General features: G+C 43.3%; 1 protein-coding gene across 1 annotated transcript in view; it reads left to right on the forward strand.

Annotated features, from left to right (window-relative positions):
• The window catches only part of BMP7 (bone morphogenetic protein 7), a 43,073-nt gene that overhangs the window by 314 nt on the left and 19,284 nt on the right, over window positions 1–23,475 (forward strand). The gene's annotated exons all lie outside the window — the stretch shown is intronic.

The following is a 23,475-nucleotide window of genomic DNA, read 5'->3' on the forward strand; positions in this document are numbered from 1 at the left end:
CTGACTTCCCATCACGGCGTTTGGACAGCCGCAAGCTCTCTCCACGCTCCACCCCAACACGCTAAGGGCTTTGTCGTCTTCTCCCTTTGATTGCTGCTGCACTTCAGAAATTGGATTTGCAGGTAGGAGTTAAACAGGATGATTAGCAGGTCTGTTCCACATCCCACACCGCCGGGGAAGATGCTAATCCCAGGCAGGACCATGAGTCTGGGCACAGCTCCCAGTGCTCGTGCAGGATGCAGAGCCACCAGGGTTGCCTGGACGGATAGTTCCCTGTAGCATCCCAGCACGGAGCTCCCTCGGCCGGAGGGGCTGAGCTGCTCACACATGTTTTCCTAATGGCTTGGGAGGGATTCCACGGTAAATCCTTATTTATTCCTGCAGCTTTTCCTGTTGACCCCAGTTTATGCCGCTAACTTGCCTCTTTTCACAAGCACATGTGGATGGGTTTATGCAAATGCTAGGCGAGTTGGCAGCTTTGTATGCGCTTTGCTAGGCCTCCCTAATTGGATGCCACGGCCCAATCTGATTTCCATTTGCTCGCTGTAGATTGATTGAACACCCGTGTGGACTGACTTGGCTGGATTTGAGTAAAACACTGTCAGGGTGAGCATTCTATTTTCAATGTATGATTATAGACCTGGTTCACTCTATGCATTTTTAGACCTCATCATGTGTGGCTCTCCAAGACTGGGTGCCTGCAAGTTCAAGGCAGAATCTGAATGGTATTTCCAAAACAAGGTCCGCTCAAACTCTGTCCCAAACAAAGGGAGATGCAAAGTGCAAGAGGAGCTCACCTCTAGCACATAACCTGCTAGGGATTACAGACCCCCATCTCCAATAAATCCATTAACACTTTTATGGATGTCACTGTTCTGGACACTTCCACTGTCTGGAACTTCAGAGGCAACACAGATGAAATCACCACCTAAATCACCACCTCTCCAATCCCAACACTTTAACCAGCTTGGAAAGATCAGCAGCTGCAAAGGCTCTGTGACACACGTTAATAATTATTAGACACGGTAGCCATCCTGGAATAATTCTTGCATGATAAGGAGGCACGGGACGCTGTGGGAGATCTCTAGTTTGCATGAGCTGCACCTCCTTATTAACTGCCATAAGCTTCACAGTGGGAAGCTCAGAATTACATCTGGCCTGGGGGCTGTGCTCTAGGAGAGCTGGTGCTTTCCATTTGGAATTACAGTGTTTGTCTAATCACTGCTGGATACTTAAGATGATGAGCAATGATACATTTAAAATCAAATATTTGAGCAGTCAGAAGTACCAATGGCAGTCAAATATTTGACTTTAGAGATAAGAGTGATCTTGCTAATGCTGTTCTCCGTGGTTCTTGGGTCCTACACTGTGTACAGCAAGGAGAGTCCTGAACAGAAGAAAAAGGATGTGGAAATAAAAATAACAATAGTGAAATTCACACTTACATTTCGGTAGAGAGGAGAAAACCTTTAAGAAACATGTAAGTACCTACTGGGAAGGAGGTTAGCTCTTGGGAAGCAGCTCTGCTCCTCAGGTGTAGTTATTTACTACATAACTTTCCTCAGTGAAACTGCAGTGCTCTTGTTCCATGCTTCAAATGTACAGAAAACTCTCCTGGGCAGCCCATGGAAGAGCTCTATGACAGCAATTAGTGTTCAGGTCACTGATTATGTTGAGTACAAAGGTGTGGAATCGATCCATAAACTGAAATAAAACATTTTGGATATTTCTGGGTCTACATGAACTTTTGGCAGAGCAGGTTTCACCTGTCTGAGCTGTACCTAACTGATCATCAACATCCTGATGTGATGGCTGCAGTGGATATAGTCATTTCACCCCACCAGGTTTTGCAGTCAGCTTAGAAATCCAAGAGTCTTCTTCATGCAAAACACTGAATTATCATTCTATTTAATCGCTGTCAGCATGGTCAGTGAGTAGGAAGAGCACAGGCAAAATGGAATAGTTTTTTAAGGACAGGTGGAATTACTACCAGCAAGGCACATTTTTGGAGGTTTATCTGTGCTGTTTTGTTCCCTTGTCAACAGTGCATGCCAGGACGAGTTTTAAAAAGGACATAGATCTATAATAGCTTTCTTCATTGCTGTGCACACCTTTCATCCCATTATAGTCATCTCCCTTTCATCTCCATAGGACAAAGACAGGCCTGTTTATGGACGCTTTAATGAACTTGAGCAGCCACTCACTCCCCTATATAGACAAACACAACACCTGCTTTGAGACATACAGTTTTCTATGACATCCAGGGGAAAATTAGAAGATCTATTGTAGAAGTGATTTTCTGTGGAGACTTTCTACAATGATCCCTTTTAAAGCAGAGCTGAATTCCTAAATGCAGGCTGTAGTAAACTGTGTCCTACTTTTGTAAGAGATACTCTGTGAGCATTGCATTTCACAGGTAGGCTTTTATTACTGTAGAAGAGCCATCACAATGAGGAAGTGTCACAGCATAATAAAGTTTCATTTTCGAATGGAGGAAGTAAAAGAGTGTAAAGGAATAATCCTCACAAATTTTGGTAAATAAAACATGTTCATTCCAGGCTTCAAAATGCTAGTCTACAAAGCACTTTCTTGCTTTATTCATATTCTTCGTCTGTCTAGTTGGACAACTTCAGCGTTAAAAATACATTGAAAAATAAATTACATTGCAAGATTGGAAAAAACGCAACAACAACCCAACAAACCTCCCCACATTGATTCCTATGGAGACACTGTGTGTATTTATTCCAGAGATTTTGTGGTAGATATTGGTAGGGAGGAACCAGAATACAGGTGCTCCTTTGCAGGGAGCTTTGTGCTAAGCATGTAATGTTACTGTAAAAGACTTGACAATTAATTCCATTTAGATTTATCACCAGTTAATTCACAAGCTACACTTTGTCTTAGCTTACACCTGTGCTAAGATGGATGGGGAATGGATATGTGTCAAGAATGAAGCTACATGTGAATGAAAAGAGAATTTAGCCACAGTGACCTCGACTAAGTTAGTCAGTTAATTACTGGCTAATTTTCTAAAATTTATTGCTGTAATTTCAGTATTTGGATTTCAGGTCCTGCCCAAGTACAGTTTACAAACTGAGCCGTTTTAGGAACTGCAAAAACGCAAAGCATTTTTTGCACAAGCTGAATTTCAAGTTTATAAACAGCAGCAAAGGAGTAAACATCCTCTAGATGATTTAGACCTTCTCTTCTAAAAATAATTGAGTTGTCCTTATGCTGGTAGTCTTGCCTTGGTAAACAGACTTGCTTAGAATATTTTTAAAGAGTCGGCACAAGTGATATGCAATTTGTTAATTTGTCTCGTGGTTGATTATAAAATGAACAACATTGTTTAATCCTGGCAAAAAGGAAGGGGGGGGAATTAGTCATTCTTGGAAGGAGCACTTGAAAGTGGCTTTTGTTAATATAAATCAAGAAGCTGAAGAGCCCCCAAGTTTCCTTTTATTTCATACCATCTGGCTATCCTTTTTGTTGACAAGTGTTTGGCATAGGGAACCATCTCTTTGCCCTTTAATAACAGGCTTTAACACTGTAGGGTATTAGAAAAAGATTCTATAACAGTTAAAAAATTTCCTTCGGGGAATACTTTATAAAGTGAGCACGGGCTGCAGGCATTTGCAGCTGTAACCTGGCTTGTGTTAAAATTTGGAAGGGGCTGCCTTGCATTCCAGCTCACTACAGGCCTTCATTGGTGTACAGCCAAAGGTTAATATAGATGTCACACAGTTTTTCTTTGGAGAGCCTCAGATATAAGAGTATGCGTACAGCTGTGTTTTTAGTAACCCTTTCATAATCACTTCTTTTAAACCTCATTTTCCTGCTTATATAAATCAAAGATATTTTTTTTCCAAGGATATTTGACCTGGATTTGAACTTATTTGATCTTCACATATTTCCCACTTGAAACAAAGCAGATTAAAAGTTAGCCCTGGATGCCTGGTCCCGATCACATGGTGTGTCCATACATTAGGCCAAGCCCTTGGCATTTTTTTTTCCTTCCTCCACCTAACGCTGTTATAAGCTCTCAAGCCTGAACAGGTACATCCCATAATTGTTCTGGGCAGTGTGGATATGTGCAACACTTGGTGGTATAACATTAGCTAAGGCAGAAAGCTTGGGGCAAAGTAAAGGTATGAAGGACACTGACTGTACAGCGAGTTACCGGCAGGTATTGCTTTAATGTACAGACCCATTCCAGAGGGAATTTAATTAACTTCGTAATTTCCAGGTGCAAATGGCAGAACAGGAACTATTTACCTCTACCATAGGGCTGTGCTGGTAGCAGAGAAAGGAGCAACCGAGGACAGATATCCTAAACAAGGAGAAAAGACATGGGAGTTATCCCCATCCGCTCGCACTCGGTGGATTTATCCCAGAGCAAGGTCTTTCCTCCGTTCCCACACAGGCTGTCCTGGGGTGGGGGGTGAATCCCCCTCTGTGAGCTGTAGTTTAAAAGCCAAAACACAAGGGCTTGTAAAGTGCTTTGAAGGAGACAAGCCTTGATGGCCAAGTCTTGTGATGCCAGTAACAGGAGTTGGGCAGCAGTGAAGCATGCAGGACCTGCTCCCACCCGTGCCCCTGGTTGTGCTGTGCCTGTGTGTGTGTCCAGTGCTCCCTCTGCAAAGGAGATTTAATGGCCTCTGGGCAGGCAGCATGAAACCAGGCGCTACGTTCTCCTCTGGAAATCAGCCTGAAACCCATTTTCGGGTAGGGGTGGAGAGAGAGAGATGTGTGAGAAAAGGTTACACAAGTGGTTGGAAACATTAATTAAAAAAAAGATTATAACTATTAAAGCCCAGGCAGAGCTGTTGACAGGCTCCTTTTAAATAGGACACTGTGATGTTTTAGTTTAATACATTCTGGCAGTGTCACCGGGGTTAAGGCTAATACTGGGATGTGTGGATCCTGTCATGTTATTGTCAGGAGGAATGCAGGGATTAGGTTGAAAAGTGGCGGTGGGTGAGTGGTGCAGCTGTGTACACTTATTAGAAAAGATTTAAGTCCCACTGGTAAAATCAATATATTAAATTGCAAGAGCCCCTGTTTTTAATTAGTTTAAATCAAATATACTGTTAGTGCCGTTACGGCTTCTATCCTTGAACCAAGCGAGGAAACGCTAATATTTATATGGGAACTGTTAATTTGTGGTTAAAATGATAACACATTTAGTTTTATGCCACTAAATTGTTCTAACTGGATGAATACCAGTGCAAAGTTGCAATGGTGGATGAAGTCATCTGAGCAAGAACACAAGGAAGCAAATTTTGATAGATAAAGAGATACCTGTTGATACACAGCGTTAAGAGACTGATGTTTTAAGCCCTTTCCAGTGGTACAATCCTCTCTGGGGCCTGCATTGAAGTACTTACATGAATTAACTCCACATACATACAAAATAAAATATGCTATTGTATGTATATATTTCTTCTCTAAAGGGAAGGAACTTCTAAAGAGAGGAGAGAGCTGTTTAAATTAGTTTCAGGATGAAGACTTTCCTTCTACAAGTGTTTGAAGCAAACAGGACTACTCACAAGGACTAATCACATGGATAAAGTTCTGCACAGGCTTATGTTTGGAAAAATGGAAACCCAAGAGAGAATTCTTGGCTAGTTCTTCATTGGTGTAAATTGTCGAATTTCTACTGAAACTGGCCCCGTGGTCTCATTTATACAACTGTACGTCCAAAGTAATTCCCATAAACTCCCTCTTGATTTACACTAGCACCACTGAGAGCAGAATTGGGCCAAAGAAATGCCCCTGTGTTGAAATAATGAGCAAGCAGTAGTTTCTGCTAGAGCTTCACACAGTTTTCTCCCTTAATCTTGAAATTGTTTCTGAGGGAAGTTTCCTTCGCTGCAAACAATCAAAACATGAACCAGCTCCTATTAGTCACTGCTTATCATTATTAGCCCAATCCATGTTGTTGAACTACAGCTGAATTCCCATCTTTGCAACAAACAGACTTTAACAAATAATGTTTGACAAAAATGTGAAACTGATATTTCTTAATACAAGACATATTTCATATGGAGAAACTTCAGTGCTGAAAGATTCCTGGTATCAAAATATCTGAATCATAGTACAAATAAACAGCGCCTTGTAAAGAACTGCAGGGCCAAATTCCGTGCTGGAGTAATTCCACTGAAGGCAGTGGAGTTGTGCCAGGAGATAAATTGCCATCTAGATTTTATTTTTTTTCTGCTGGTGAAGATTTTGTCAGTAAAAATCTTTGCTACACAAAAGATTGCAGGTAGCAAAGTTTGAAGCTCTTGTAATTGAAACAGCCCTTTTGGAAATGCTTATTTTGTTGGTGAAAACTACAAAGCTTGCTGAGCCTCTCTTTATTTGGGGGGATGTTCTATAGTTCCATTATTTATACATAAATATACCTGATTTCCAGCAGGTAACACAAAAGCCATCAGAGGTGCCATCCCCACAACACTGTGCCCTGCCCATCGGTGTAAACATTTGTACCATTCACATCTCAGACTCGGTGCAAATCCTTCAGTCATCCAGCCTGAGTGGATTGAATTAATGGCAACTTTGAGACTACAAGTTTTAGTGTAATTGCTTTATTGTTTTGGAACTAAGATGCTTACAATCCAGTTCCTGTGCAAACATGTTTAACGTGTGTTAATGTGTTTCCAAACCAGACCCTCTCCACAAAATCCTGCTTCTCATTAATTGACATCAGTAGCATGGTACAGTATTTCAAAGCACTGGCCAAGTATAAACTGTGTTTCTAATTTCCTTACTTTCCTGTGTTTGGAATGCCAATGTTAATTTGTTCCCATGGAAGAGTGAGAGCTGCCAACCACAGTTTTATATAAATGGCTTTACAGTGCAGAGCTGCCAACATTAAATGATACTTAGGAATTTTCATGACATTTTGTCATTAGTGCTTTGTGTATGTGTGAGAGAAATAGAGGGAGATGTATGGGATGTTGGAACAGCCAAAGCACTGATGATCAAGGCAAAAGCTTGAAGAAATTTATCCTGTTCCCTAATGTTTCTTCTCATTTAAGATTTTTTTACTCTATCAGAGACTTCATAGCATATTTATTCCTCGTGCCTATTTTGCAGAGAACTTTGTTGCTAACTATCCAAACAATTCCCCCCACCTAATAATTTTAGTTGTTTATTAATAGATGAGCAGATGGACTTTAGTTTATGTTGTTCCTCTGATCATTCTGAACTAGGTTCTAAGAATGTGATATTACTCAGCATGAGAAAATGTAAAAGTAAAAAAAAAAAGCTGCCACACTTAAGGAAAACAGAGGAATTAACTGATTTTGATTAAACTGCCAACAGATCATTTTTCTTTACAAGAATAGAAGGAGCTAGATAAAATCATTTGCTTTCTTAAAGAAAGTCAAGCACAATCACAGTTTCTTTAGTGGTATGCACTATCTTTGTGCATGAAACAAACGCCAAGTTCCCTTTAAACAAGTCTTTTAAACCGGTGATGGTGAAAACAAGGTCTGTTTATGTATTTTTCCTTTTATTCCTGGAAGATATTCAAAATACAAATTGTTCATGTTTCAGTAGATTCCTCTTAATGAGGGCTATGGTTTATCTCCCCATTTCCCTGGTTTATTGGAACAGGTGCAGTGTCTGCCATCTGTGCCAGCCCCACGTTATACCAACAAACAAAGTGCTGTTTTGGTTCACTGGCTTTAAAAGTCTCCTGAGAGTAAAGAAATGAAAGAGAAAGAATTTAGAAAGTGCCTAGTGAAGGAAAGGCACTTCAAGTAATGTGCTTTGTCACTCAAGTCTTCCCGTAAATTACCTTCAGCTATTTCTAAACTGTTTGAAAAATTTTATCCGTCGAGGATTAGGTTTCTGTTGCATCAAGGAGATCCCACACAATCCTTTGTCATCTTTATCCCACCACAGTAGCTTCCAAGTTAGAAGCTTTTGTTGTCAGGTTGAATTAAATTTTACAGGAGTAAAAAAACCTCTTTTTTTCCTCACCTTAAAGTGAAAGAATTGTGAAGTTTCATCTTTTCACTGTTTCTGATTCCACCTCATTTAAGAGATACTGCAAATAGCCATCCAAGTTTAAACAAGATTATGTTGTAATTAGACAGACAAACTCATAATTATTTAAGGGCTAAACCAACAACAACAACCCTTTCAGGTTCATTTTGACAGTGTTTATCCAGTGTATCTGGAAAGGCTTACAATTAAAGTGCCTGAAGGGTGGGGATGAGATTTTTCAGCATGCAGTCAGTGCTATCGGGTCCACCTGGCCTGGGAAACTATGCAGGCTTTGTAGGAGAGAAAATCCTTTAACTTAGATCTTCATGGCAAGCTCTTAAAAGCTACCTTCCTTTTAAAAAAAAAAAAAACAAGAAAAAGGAGGGGAGGGAGAAGGCACTGCTTCCCTCCAAGCAATAATTGAAACAAGCAAGTGCCTTTTAGGCTCTCATCATCACACTGGAGCACCACAGCACTGATCAGCCCAGAATCTCGCAGTGCATCATGTTTGAAGGTTTTCTCTGTTGTACAGAACTGCCTTTAAAATGAGCACAAAGTTTCCTCTGGTGAGGCTGCAGCCTCCCAGGGTGCTGCTGGGCTGAATCACACCTCACACAACCCCACTGATGTCACCAGGCAATATCCTCAGCTGGAGCAGCCTGGCCCCAGGCCACCCCAGCAGTGAAGTCACCACCCCTGACACCATCTCAGGAGTTGGCACAGTGTCCTGTACCCAGTCTGGGGGGCTATAAATCAGGCCCAGCTTTGACTCTCTTACTGGAGCCACTGGGCCAAATCCTGTTTCTTTAGCACGGTCGGAGCTGCCTCGGTCCTTGATTTTACCAATTGTTCTTCCCACAGCACAGTGGCAGTAAAAGTGTTTAAAAGAGACCAGAAGAACTCTGGGAGAACTACTAAAAAAAGCTCATAAAATAATAAGAGCATCAGTAGTTGGGAGTTATAATTCTGATGGAGAGACAAGTTTCTTCCTGACCAGGGATTGGGAATGGAGCTGGTTGTATTTCCTTGCTTGTACCTGGAATGCTCATTGACTTTAATGAGTCCTTTGGCACCCAAAGGGAAAGCAAGTTCAGGTCTGTCATTTAAATGGAAGATTAAAAATTACTGGAGTTGAGAAAGTCCAAATTCTGGTGCTTACAACTGAGTACTGTTCACATTCTCTTGTACCTCTATTTTACCAAGTTATTTACATCAGCCTCTAATGCCACAAATGATAACCAGTCACCACTAACAGGAATCCATTCCTGGCTGTACTTTTCTACCCATATGCTCGATGCTCCTCCCCTGGTTCTCAAGGTTAAAACTTCTTGCTTCCATCACTAAAAATATTCTGAACAATTTAATCTTGCTACTTTTATTTGTTTATTACTCTGCAGTCATTATAATCCCACAGGGACTTTTTAGATGTTAATAAAGAGGACTGCACATCACTTTTCCTGAAGCTTGTGTGGCACTATAAACATCATGCTGAGTTTAAGTTCCCCTTTCTGACCATATCCTTTAAAAATCCTGCGTTTGTTAGGAGAAAGGAGGGGATTTTTTTTCCCGTTTTCTTTGCAACAAAAAGAAATAAAAGGGGGAAAAAAAAAAGAAGTAACTTTAGCCTCACAATCTGCTAGCTACATAAAGCAGTAAATGTTCAGTTGAGGCAGGGAAAAACCAGAACTGCTAGAGGCTGGTTGTTTCCTTTTGGAGGAAACAATAAATGTGCCCACTTGTATTTTAACAACATTACTACTGGGCCTCCTAATTACACAAATACACTTGTAATAAACTGCAGAAGAGCTGAAAAAAATCATTCGGCACAGATCTTTCTCCTCAGCTCAAAAAGAAACTTTTGGGTAACCACTCTTAAATCTTGGCCCAAACCAGAAGATGAAGATATTTCAGCACTATGTGATGAATCATTTGTCTCCCGAGACAGGTGAAAAGGAGAAGCAAATCAGACATGTGGTGTAAAACTTCTCTCATTGGTGTGGACACAACTGTGACCTCTGAATACAATAGTTCCTGCAATCTGTGGCATGCATTATAATCAAATTAGCAGAATATTAGAGTCCATGTCCCCAGCAATCCCTGACTGTTCTGCTGCCTTACAGCCTGACACAGGGAATACACACACACACAAAAGAATCCAGAACATGTATAAATGCATTCAGGCAAATCCCAAATATTTTTTCAGAAAACATTAACTGTCATTTTGCTCATTAGTCCACAGCTGTAAGATGGGAGCTGTTTCACTTCAAACACTGCAGAGGAGGGGGGAAAAAAACCTAAGTCAGTGTGTCTAATACGCTGAGAGCTGTTGTCAGTTGAAGTCCAACGAGGGAGTAGTGACTTGTAGGCAAGAGAGTGAGCTGGAGAAGAATGATCTGTGCTCCTGCTCCTTCAGAGATGTTTTCATAAGCCCCATCCACTGGTCCCTGTGCTATTTATAACAGTTGCACGCACTGGGACGTGAACTGCGTTCCCTTCATTCATACCAAACCCATGCGAGGACACCAGGGCGTATCACAACAGCTGATCTTTTGCCCCAGAACTGCAATTGCAAAATTGCGTTTGAAGACACACAAAACCCAAAACAAAACAGAAAATGCTGTTGTTAGGGGCTGAGTCAGGAGGCCTGGATGGCCCAGCCCTAGCGAGAGGCTCAGAGTCAGGAATCCAGAGCAGTGTGGTATGCAGGGCTAGGTGCTGCTGATGTCACTGATGGGTTTATCTTGTACCAAAAAAAAAAAAAAAAAAATAAGATTCCTTTCACATAATAGGGATCGTGGGTGGGAATTAAACTGAGTCTGAATCTTTGCCTCACCTTCAGATGCCGTTGGGCCTGGGGCATTGGCCACCAACGTTTACAGTGTGAAGAGGACAGACACATGCACACACACTCTACATACATATATATGTGTGTTTGTCTTCCCGAGGGCATTGCTGAAATAATAGTTTAAACTTGCCATCGCACCAAGACAATAGCATTTTACATCTGCCAACAGAAATATATGTGGATGTCATCAACTCACAGTTCTCAGGCCTGTACACTGAGTTAGTGAAAGAATAAACAGCTGCCTGCCTGTTTCCCAGTAAGAATAAATGTGCTGCACAGCAAACATTCCTAGAAAGCAAAAGGCTTGTATGCATAGAGTAGGAGTCCCATCAGAGGCAGGACAGGGAGGGGATGTGAGTTGGCTGGCACTGACCTCCCGTGTCCCAAACCCAGCTCAATGCCCCACCTGAGCTCAGCTCTCTTGGCAGCACAGAGGAAACATAATGATCTCAAAGAAAAATGTGAACTAGGTCACGAAATCACACTTGCATGAGGAAGGGCACTCTGCAGTCTCTTTTTAAGCAGGACCTGAAGTCTCTAACGATTATTTGCCAAACTGTTTCCTCCCATCCCTCCAAACACTTTGTGTCTATCTAACAATCCCGGTTTGTGTGAATCTCACAGGACCTCCCACATACAGAACACCTGAGAAATAAGCACTAGCTGTAGCAGCAAGGTGAGTGCTGCTCTGGCAGGGCTTTCCCCTCCGGGGCAGCTGAACCTTTCCCCTCAATAGTTCCTTGCCCCCTGATCTCCCAGCCCTCGCCTGGCTGAGAGCTGCAGATGTTTGTTAGTGCACAGGGAAGCTCAAAAGGTCTGGCTGATTGTGGTCTTAGGCCACAGCTCAGTGTATACATTCCAAGTTGAAGTTTTGCTGATTACAATCAAAGGCTGAGATCCTTATCTGATGGCTGCGTGCCTGATATCGACTGGTTATTTTGTCATAGCCCACAAACTGCTTTCTCAACGAATCCAGAATTTCAGCTGAGAAATCCACCAAGTCCTATGGGTTCAAACGTGGGAATCTGGTTCTATTTTCCTTTTATCACAGTAAGCCACAAGAAAGGTTGGATTCCCTGTGACTCCTGCTGTGTCCCTCCCAGGGAGCCTGTGCAGGTGTAGCCCCACATTCTGCAATATTTGGGGGGGATGCTGGTATTGTTGTGGCAATGCAATATTAAAGGAGGATTAATTAGATTTCTGCTCTTTATTTGGGCAGCTGTTCAGTAGATGAAAGGAAGTCTAATGCAAATGAAATGAATAAGACTTAAGAGGCCAATGTCCTGTCACTTCTCCACTCGTGTCCCTTAGCACAGTCAGTGCAGAAATGGGCACATTCCTTTGGCAAAAAATGAGGCATTTGAAGATTCTATCAGCTCAACTTTCTCTTTCAAGTGTTGCCAGTAGATGCACAATATATACATGTGCTCTTAAAAGACTTTTATTTTGAACTCAAGATGTGAATCTATGGTATTAAGGAAAGCAGAACAATCCTTTATTTAGCTGCACCTGCACCTTAATGCCTAATGAGTTTAGTCTGATGGAATCCAGACCTCAGGAAGGATTATAAATTCTCATTTGATTTCATTTACTTCTGAAATACCTTAAACCAGCTGTACCAGTCCAGAATCCAGTCCTTCTTTCTCTATCAGTTTTGCAAGTGTTGTTGAATCTCTTGTTGTATTAAGTAACTTTATGCCATATAATAGTAATAAGGAGCAGCTTGTAAAAAATCATGTAGTGGAAGATAAGTAGCAGCATATAAACTTGGAAAGCATCAGATTATGAACACAACTTTCATAAAGTCCTTTATGCCCTGAAAGCAAGATTTGGAAAAGAATTGAGAGTAGGTTGGTAGGCAATATCCCCTGTGAGTGGGCAGTGTAAGCAGAGGAGCTTGGCCCTGGGGGTGTGGGTGAGCTCACTCCAGGCACTAGTGGTACATGGAGCCATTTGTGTCTGTTTTGTATAAACACATCAGAGACACTCAGGCAGTGACCTTCCCAAGATTACTGACTGGGGCTGTTTGTTATGAACTGTATCTAATTTATCAAATACATTCGAAGCCTTCCTCTGCCCAAGTGTAGTTACTGGAATGCAAGAACATCGTTTGATGCTGTCTCATCTCTGCATGATCAAATCATTGCATTGAAGAGTTACTGATTCGTGATTTGGTTTTAATTTGCATGTCCTCTGCACATGCCTCTTGCAGATCAAGGTGCCTGTGCTGCAGGCTCCCAGCTTCCTGCAGACATGCTTAGTCCTTCCCTTCAGAAGAGCAGGGAAGCTCCCAGGGCTGCTGCCCTTGCCCTCTGGGGATGAGCATCATTCCAGACTGGCAGTCACTGCTTGCTGTCTTCTTTCCCTGAGCTTAGGTTAGACCTGGCTCATAACACTTCAGGGAAACTTTCTTGCCTTTCCCCTGCTCTGAAATTTGGTCCAAGATGAAGAACTGTTTCACACTTGGAAGCTTTCAAGAATGACCTGCATCTTTCTATTCAAAGATTTGCATTTCATGCCTAATAGTCCATTTCTGGTTTGCTTGTAGCAGTCTCTCACATTGCCTCTTTTCTCCCCTGGCTCACATTATTTATGACCAGATCTGTTCAGCCACTTGTCTCTCCTTCCTTGGGCTGGGGATGTGTTTCCATACAAGCAAACAGGGCAAGCTGCTGGTTTTTGCATCAGTGATTTTTTGAGAGGCCTCAGAGCAGGTTGCAGGAAGTACCTTGGGCCCCATTTGTCAACTGGTTGGACTGGAGGGTTATTTTTCTCAATGAACCATATTGTCACTTAACTTTTCTCTCGCTTTGTGCTCTGCAATCTCTTCACCCTTGAGCCACCTATCACCCTGCTTTCTCCTCCTCTAGATCAGTATTGACCCTTTCTGTGCTGTGGCTGTCACCTCAGTCTCCACTGTCCTGACCCTCATCGTGATTCCTCCCCCTCCTCCCCAGGCTGCCACTATCTCCTCGACCCTTGGATGCACTGGCAAAATGTGTGACTTGGAGTTTACACCTAAATGCTGGCACAGTTTCCCTGGGAAGTTTGCCTCACCAGATAGAACTCCCTGATTCCACAGCACCAGGGAACAGCCTTGCTGTCCCCTGAATTAAAAAGAGTGAGCACTGTAACACAGCAATCATCTCTGTTCAGAGGGGGAACAGAAAAATGTATTCCTGCACCTTCACATACCTCCCACAGCTGCACCCAGAGGGTTTAGGGGATGTATTAGACAGCAGCTTGCCCCTGCTCTCAGGCTATGATGGTCTGTGCTGTGCATTGCAGTGCAGAGACAAAGCAGACACAATGATGAGCTTCTGCCTGTCATTTTGCTCCGTTTGACTACAAGGACATATCTAGAGGAGGGTGTAGAGAAGAGCTGAGGTTGCCTTTGGTGGACAGGAGGCTGTGTGGCCTCAGCCTGCCCTGCACACTCACAGTCCCTGCAGGAGTCTCTGGACTGGAGCTGCTGTCCAGGTGCATCTCTGTCTTTCAGGGACACAGAGAGACACAACAACCCTGATCTGTCAGAGGGGAAGTCTGTCGAGGGTAAATCCCAGCCTCAGTTAACCCTTCTCCCCATGTTAGCACAAGGGCTTGAGACACTTTTGATGGCCACAACGTTGGCCAGTTGGGTGGACACAGGAGGAGACACCTTTTGCATCAGCACCACAGTCCTCAGCTTGCCTCTCTGGAAAAATGCCACCTCCAAGGTGCTGGGAACAGAAGAGGTGCTGGGGTAAATCTCCAGCTCAGCACTGTCCTGGGTTCCCCCTTCCCCATGAAAGGAAGAAGAGAAACAATATTTGAGAGGCTGGTGAGGGAGGGAGGCCCTGCAGGAGATTTCCTTCTAGCAGATTCCTGGGAGATGAAGGTTGGACTAGAGGGAGCCTGTCTAGAGAAACAACTGCACGACCTCTCATTTGTTTCTTTCTTCTGCCACCTCCCCATTTCTCCATTCCCTCACACCCCCCCAAATCCCACAGCAACCCTGGGTGCATTACAGCAGCTGCAGATGGATTGCAGCTCTCTGTGCCGCTGTGTTTCACGTGACACGGCTGTGAATAAGGTATTCTGAAGAAACACAACTCTTCCCTGCTTATTTAACTTTGCTTTCCCCAGATACACATCCAGACACAGCAAACAGCATCAGGATTCTCACCACCATCGGTCTGTTTACTATTAGGAGAGTTTTGTGTTCGCAGAGCAGTCCCACGTGTAAATTTTTCACAATACCTTTCATCTAGTCTGGCTCTGCTTTCAGCAGAGAAACCACAGCCTAAACGGGTACCAATCAGGGCACACTCAGCAAACAAAATGGATTACCTGTGTATAACCTGCCCAGATATTTCATGGATGGTCTTTAAGAAATAGTTTTACCATCCAGCATTGCCTTAAAGTGCCTGCAAAGAAATCCTGGCAGGGAACGTGTCCAAACGCAGAAGGCAGAGTGCACGTTTCTCTCTATCCTTTCCCTCCCAATATGTTTCCCCTTTACCATCTACCATCCTAAGGAATTCCAACTTAAAAGGCTCCTGGGTGACACATGGGAGGAGAGGACGTGGTGACTTGCAGCATCCTCTCATCCCCACACCACATTCCCAGGGAAGCAGGTGGCTCCACATCACTTTCCAAGGCCCTACCTGACCCGTGTACAACACTAACCCCAACACTTCCAGAACATCAGAAAGGGACAAATACCAATTTCTGCCCTGAGCAGCCCTTGCTAGCTGAAATTTGACTTAGGAAGAACTTGCTGCTGCTTGGGAGATAATTAAACCCATCTTCCCTCGCCCTGCTGTTTGTACATGCACAATGATACCATTGTTCAGAGTCATGCAACACATATGCTGACATTAAAGTGTTTAATCTTGTAGTACAGTATTCCATTATTTTTGGGACATCTGTACATGATAGAAAGGGTACGTATTAAGGGATTTGTTGACAAAGAAATGGCTAATGCTGATACATGTGTGGACTGAAAGGATCTTTCCAAGTTGTGCTCGGCAGCAGGGAGAGTGCTGCTTCCCAGGCCCAAAGCCTGGCACAGATGTGATATGCACTGTTGCTATTACCACTTTTCAATTTATAACAAGGAGTCAGTGTTCAGAAGAATTTTGGAAGCTCCCTGCTGGGTTTGTGGCTAGGTGGTCTTGCTGGCAACACCACCTTCATGCTGAAAGCTGAAAAAATGAAGTGATGGCTAAAGGAAGAATATTAACTCCAGAGGGGTTTTTTTCCCCCCTTTCGAAGCAAAAAATGCTTACCCCAAATCGCTCTGCAGAGTGAGCATTAAAGAATTTCTAACCTCTGGGGCTGGGGATCAGGATTTATGGAGCCTGGTTTTCATCCCACTTGAAATTAGTGTTTTAGTCCTGCTCTCCACCCATGGACTTGGCAGGACATTGCACTGCCACACGATGAATTTGCCATGCAAGAAAGCTTATCACCTTGACCTCCCTTTACCCAGCTGAGAAATGGGTCCATGAGCACTGAGTGTCTATCTCAGAATCATCAGATTTGGAAGGGACCCACAAAGATCATCTAGTCCAACTCCTAGGTGCAGGTTCCCTTCTGCTGAGCACTGCCTTGGCCTAGAGCAGTCCCTTCTGCAAAGGGCAGCTGGGGACAAACCCATCAGGTCAGACCTTTTGCAGATGAGCCCAGAGCCTCCAAATGCCAGAGGGTGCTGGGCCTGGGGCTGAAGGACAGACTGTGCTTTAAGAAGTGGCAGGATGGCAGCAGTCCCTGACAATGAGATGCATTAATGAGTTATAGAAAAACCACAGGCTATTTTTCTAGTAAGCTTATCTCACAGACCAAAATCAAGGCAGTATTTGTTTTTCCTTAGGTTTCTCCAAAAACCTGCAGCAGCTTTTAGATGATTTGGAAGGCTGCAAATGTTCAGTGTGAAAAGCCCTGAGAACGCTGTTTTTATCACTCTAAAAAAAGAAAGAAAATCCTATCCCACAACTCAGGACATTTGCTCTACTCCATTTATAGAACTCCCAATTTATATTCTTCAGTTATTTCTTCAACTGTTTCTTTAACTGCTGCTTCAGCTGCCTAATGTCAGCATGTAAATCTTGTAGCTGAGAGAATGAAACAAATGAAAACCAATCACAGAACTTCACATTCCCAAATTCTTGCCATTATAAATTTCCTGCCGCTGCCCCTGTAACTCTTGCTGTCAAGCACAATGAGGAGGGAAACATGTGCCTTCACAGACTGTGGCCTGGCATGACATTATTGCAATCTTTATTGCAGTCCCCCTTTTCTTCAGAAAAAATATAAGGACTGGCCTTGCACTTCTTGCTCAATCAGTCACCCTGCTGAGCCCAGTAGGCTCTTTCAGCTGCAGAGACCACTGGATCCTTCCCTTAATTGATTTCCTCCTTGTTGAACCTCAGTAACATCAGGAGAAAAGGCCTATATTTCATAAGTGCCATGGTTTTATCCACCAATTTAGAGACAAAGAAGTGCAATTTATAGAGGGAACATTTAATGCCTGTTAATTAGAATCCCATCAAGAGGTCTCAAATTTGGCATCCCGAAAATTTACAGTGCAGTTTCACAAGCGCCGCAAGCCCAGATTCCAAGGGGTGGCCCTGGCTTCCCTCCCACCGTGTTGGGAGGTCTCTGGTCCTCCTGCCACTGCTGCTCTTGGGCACTGCAGCAAGCTGGGAGAGGATGGATCCACCCGAAATCTCATCTGGGGAAGGGAAAATTCCTTTCCAGTTGAATCCACTTCCCAAGGGAGACAGATGGGTGAGGCAGTAGGCAGGAGTGACCTTCCCCTTGGGAGCAGAATTAATGTACATGGGCTGGAAGAGCTTGTGGTCCCCAGGTGGAGCAGGTCCTAGGGCAGATGGTTTCTGGGAATCTCCTGCTCTACACTACAATGATGCATCAGTCTGAAGTTTTGGCTTCAATCTCCATGGTTGGTGATGGAGGGAACGAAAGGTAAATTTTCTTGGGAAATTCAAGCAAGATTTTGCACTGCTGGATGCAAATGGTGTTACTCAGAGTATAGTTTGCCCTTTCATGGAAACACTAAGGCTAAGATCAAGCCACTGTCTCCCAGGGCAGGACAGGCAGCCCTCAGCCACCTCGGAAGAGACAGTGCTCATTTTCTGTAGCTCTGCAGCTATCAGAGGGAAACCAGATAAAGACTTTCCTACCTGCTTCACTCACCTACATGACTTCTTCAGTCCCTCAGGCAAGGCAGGCACAGGTAGACTCAGAAAACCAGTTAGACCTTGATGCCAGAGTGTGGCAGATTCTTTTTGGCATCCAAATCTCTGAGGGGTTTTTCAGGCTGATGGCTCAGGAGCTGCTGGCTGAAAGGCTGAGGTGAGGGGGTGTTGTTTTTTGGAATCTATTTTCCTTTGACTTATCTTTCAGTCTCAGGAATTCAGGACCTTTAATCTATTTGAGATTAAAGTCCTTTGCAAATCCCTTCTGGCCTTTTTTGGGAGTAAAGAAGTTACAGACACCCTACTGCACATTCCTTCTGGTGCTTTTTTTCCATTGTAAATGAGAAACAAGTAGCTCTAATTGTTGTAAGCACTACAATAAATGACACAACTACTCTCAAAGTGCCTTATAAAACAATTAACATATTATCAGGTGAAAGTGTTAACAGGAACATTTAAGTTTTTACTTATTTATATATTCAAAATCTATTCCAAGTGCTTCACCCAAATGTGCCAGCAAGGAGGAGGTATGGAATTACCAAAGCTTTCCCAGTTTGGCAGCCTGAGCACAGAATCTATTCAGATGATGTTGACTTTGCTTATGAAAAAAGATTTTTTTGCACCTTCAGAAAACAAGAGTGTAAAAATACTTAGGTAGTTAGATTGGCCACTCATGAAATCCATTGAAGAGAGTGGAAATATTTCTGTTGACTTCCCTGGAGTTTGGATTAGCTCTTTAATGCTTCTGTGATAATTATTTTTGAACAGAGCTTTTCGTGGAAAAATATTGGTGTGATTCACTGGTTCTTTGCTCGACAAGTGGAGTTAGTGATTGACATTGTGCTACTGTGTTGGGTACTAAAAGCTGAACTGGAATGTGTCAAGAGAAATAATAACTACTGCAAGCTATGTCTCAACATAGTTTTGCTGTCATGTGTCATGCCTTGCCTGCCATCAACCTGCATTACAAACCCAGGGGTCCAAGCAGTGTTTACAGAATTCACTCAGGCTCGCTTTGCATTTAGCAGTGATGTACAAAGAAGCTGAAAACAGTTGGGGCTCTTGTTTCTAGTCTCAACATATTTTGCTGTGAAAATGACCAAACATGGGATCAGTTTAAGTTTCCCAGCTCTGTGCTGGTGTGTTATTTGCTTTAGAAGTTTGGGGTGTTAAATCAGGACCACAAGTTTTTCTGTCCAGCATTATTTTTTAGTACTGTTTTCGACTGTATTGATCTGTGTTGTTGATGTCAACAACTACACCTTTTTATCCCTGCATCTTTATATTTTCAAGTTCTGTATGGGGGGAGTACACTTCAGGACATGTCAAAACAACACCCAGTATTTGTTGACATTTTATCTCCAGCTTTCCCATATTTTTGGATCTGATACCTGACTGCTTCACACCTGAGCACATGTATCCATCCTGTTTTCTTTTAACCGTCCCTCTAGTTGCACAACCCTTCTGTCCTGCCTCCTCTTGCATCACCATCAGGCCACAACAGAGTTTGGGAAGGCAAAAGACTTCAGAGAGCTCAGAGCCCTATCTGAATCAGATAGTGAAGTCTATGCAGCATTTAGATCCTTCACAGATAGTCAATGCCAGACTTTCAAAGATGCTGATCTTACTTGCATATTTGTGACAGGTGTGGCCAAGTTACCGATAATCACTAACCTGAGCTATGGCCTGTTTTGGCTGGATCACCTTAATTGTCCTGCACATTTTGGTGTCTTGCTTGTTTTCTCATGAATCTGTTGTCCACCTACAGCTCACAACTCCCACTGCCTTGACCTTTCCCTTCCCAAAGGACTGTACCAGAGGGAGTGTCAGATGATCCTCATCCAACACAGCTCCAATTAACTGCCACACTCACCATGCCCACAGTTATTCTGCACCAGCAGACTTTGAGCCAAGTGTTAAATTAGGTCATAATTTGTCTACAGTGGTTGTGCCTCCAAAATGCAATCAATACCCCTTCTAGGAATGAGGAGAGGCAAATGTTTACATGTGCATCACCTGTGAGTGACTTTGGGCTGATTTTTTAGGAGAGGAAATCCACTGTTTTCCCACAGCTAAGGCACACAGTCTGTTCCATAGCAGAATTTTTTTTCAAGGGTGTTCTTCCTTTTCCAATTTTACAACCTTTGATTGCACATCCAGAGCTCTGGCTTCCTCTCCAAGCAGCTGCTTTGCCAAGGCATTTGAATTGTGAGCTGGAATTTCCAGGGTTTGAAATTAGGAACTGGGCTAAAACCATTCACCAAAGCCTTTGTGTAGTAGTGATTTGTAAGAACTCTGAACCTGGGATGAACACGAGTTCAAGTTCTGTGGGCAGAAGAGCTATGAAGCACACCCAGCACATACTCATATTGCCTGATGTGTTTTAAGGGAGCATTTAGCACTTTAAGGCTGACAAACAGCTGAGATTTAGGCCTTCAAGAATGACCAAAAGGTTCTTCTTATGGTATGTTGTGTCTATAGGGATCATGGATTTTACAGATCTAATGGAGATACTATAGTCATACTCAAACAGCTGCTGCAATTCCCTTGACTGTTACAGTGAACACTTAAAACACCACTATTTCCTCCCCATCCCTTGTGTTTTTAACACTATCCCCCACTCCTCCCTTCAAACTCCTCAGGTAATTAACTGGAAATGACCCAGTTGCAGTATTGTCAAAGGTCTAACACCCATCAAACCCAGGAAACTCAGGCTACTTGAGCTCTCTCCTGCTCACCCCGTGTGTCGTGGTTTAACCCCAGCAGCAGCCAAGAACCACAATGCAGCCTCTCACTCACTCCCCCACCAATGGGATGGGGGAGAGAATCAGAAGGGTAAAAGCTACAAAAACTCATGGGTTGAGATAAAGACAGTTTAATAGAGAAAGCAAAAGCTGCACACACAAGCAAAGCAAAACAAGGAATTAATTCACTGCTTCCCACAGACAGGAGGTGTTCAGCCATCTCCAGGAGAGCAGGACTCATCACGCGTAACGGTTCCTTGGGAAGACAAACACCATCACTCCAGATGTCCCCCCTTCCTCCTTCTTCCTCCCACCTTATATACTGAGCATGATGTCCTATGGTGTGGAATATCCCTTTGGTCAGTTTGGGTCACCTGTCCCAGCTGTGTCTCCTCCCAGTCTCCCATGCATCCCAAACTTCCTTGCCAGCCTGGCAGTACGGAAAGCAGCAAAGGCCTTGACTCTATGTAAGCTCTGCTCAGCAATAACAAAAAACATCTCTGCATTATCAACTCTGTGTTCTGCACAAAACCCAAACATAGCCCCATACAGTTAACTCTACTCCAGCTTAAACCAGCACACTGTGCTGTTATGCTTAGGGTGTTCCTGGGGTCTACCAAAAGTGGTCCATCATATATACTGTACCACATGTTCCCAAATACCAGCACACACCAGCAGGACTTGAGGATAGGATTTCAGCCTTCATAATGAAGAGTCTTGCTTTTATGAGTTCGAGTCAGACCCTTAACGTTATTTTAACATAGATTTTTGGTGTTTAATTATGTAATAAGATTTACTGCAGTCATCTAACAGATGTTGATTCAGGGTCAGTGTTTCTCATAAATTAGTTCTGAAAGGATTTGTTACTTCTGGGTCAGCAGATAGGTCCAGAGTGCAAAGAAAAAGGGAAAAAAACAATAAACACTGAGTTGAAGGGTTTCTTGGGATTCTTTCTTCAGTTACATATCCACATATTTTCATGATCTTAATGACTAGAGCCACAGGAATGTTTGCTTTAACACTAAAGATGGCTCAGGCCAAAACCCTATATCCAAACATCTGCAAAGCATGGGAAAGTTCAAACTTTGGGGCTCTTTATTTCATGACCCTGGCTGTTAATTTTTAATACTAATGTGACACTTTTTTTTTTAGGGCTCTGCAGTGGGAATCACTGTAAACTCTAGCAATACCCCAAAAAGTTTCATCTTCACGTGCATGAAGTGCAGCTAAAGATCAGTGTTGGCTGATGTAGTTGCCATCACATGTATACACTGAAAAGATGCACCCACCTTCCTTTGGAAATTCAGCCTTCACATGTCTTTGGAAGCAAATCGTGTTGGTACATCCTCCCACTAACCTAGCACCATCCTCCTGTGGTGTTATCCACAATACAACTGAACCCGCACAGCATTATATACATTCTTCTATAGTTGTGGTTAAAGGAGCTAGTCCATATTATAATATTTTTTCCTTCCCTCTATAATTTAGATGCAGACAAATTCCTTTGAGACTGAAATCACACTCTTTATATTTTATTCTATTAAGAATATGGCAGAGGAAAGGAATTGATGCACATTTAATGGCATTGCTAGCCCTTGTAGGGCAGTTTTAGCCTGCCAAGTGTTTTGCAAACACTGGGGAATATTCACAATATTCCCCCACATCAGGCTATGAGACACTGAATGATCTCCCAGAGGTTTATGAAGTGTTTTACCTAGAGGTGCAACAATCACTTTCCTCATTTAGTGCATGCTGAGACTGCTCAACCTAGAAAACCATTTGCTGAACTTAGTCACCTTTGTCTTGGAAAGTGTAGAGGTTTCATACCTAAAAAACTCCTCTAAGATGAATCCCAGCTATGAGTAAGAGCTCTGAAGTATTTCCCTGAGCAGCAATCACACAGTGGCAAACTGCAAGCCCTGGACTCCTCACAGAAGGGATGTGAGAGAGGAGGAAGAGTCCATGGCCAGAGCCTGAGCCTTGGCCAGCAAAGCAGCACTGAACCTGCTCCATGCTTGGACACAGCTCTGTTCCCAGAGCCTCCTCATGCTCTGTCTCTGCCACAGGGGAGACCCTCACAAGTGCTGATCTACATTTGTACCATGCAGTGCCGTAAATTTAAATAGCACTTACCAGACTTGGGCTTGAAACTCCTTTTTTTTCCAGGAGTAATTCCCTTTAAGTCAATGGATTTACACAATGGATTTACTGCTGCCAGCAGAGAATCAGGCCTGCAGAAAGACACACATTCTTTGCCAAGGAAGTCTCAGAGCTAACTACTTGAATTGTGCAGTCAAGCTGCAGAGAGGTCAAGTGGACAGACGACAGGGCTGGGACATATAGGAAGTCCCTGGTTCAAACCTCAGCTCTTAAAATGTCATGTGGTGTGACCTTGGGCGAGTCAGTTCATCCCCTTATAGCTCCATTTCCCCCATTTCCTTTGTCTGACTTGTCTATTTAATTTGGAATTTGTTCCAAGAAGGGTGCCTTGCCTCATGTGTTGGGCTGGGGCACTGACACCTCACCTCCCCCTGTCTTGAAGTCTTTGTTTCCTCCCAGTACTGACCTTCTGCTTCTGTATCCACAATCAGTGCTACCCGAGACCATCAGCTGTCCATCAGGGACAGGCAGACCTGTCACTCGGGGGATAACACACCATCCCAGCACTCTCCTGGAGGACTCTGGCACT

The sequence above is a fragment of the Acanthisitta chloris genome, unplaced genomic scaffold (genome assembly GCF_000695815.1).
Source record: "Acanthisitta chloris isolate BGI_N310 unplaced genomic scaffold, ASM69581v1 scaffold10912, whole genome shotgun sequence".
Lineage (NCBI taxonomy): Eukaryota > Metazoa > Chordata > Aves > Passeriformes > Acanthisittidae > Acanthisitta > Acanthisitta chloris.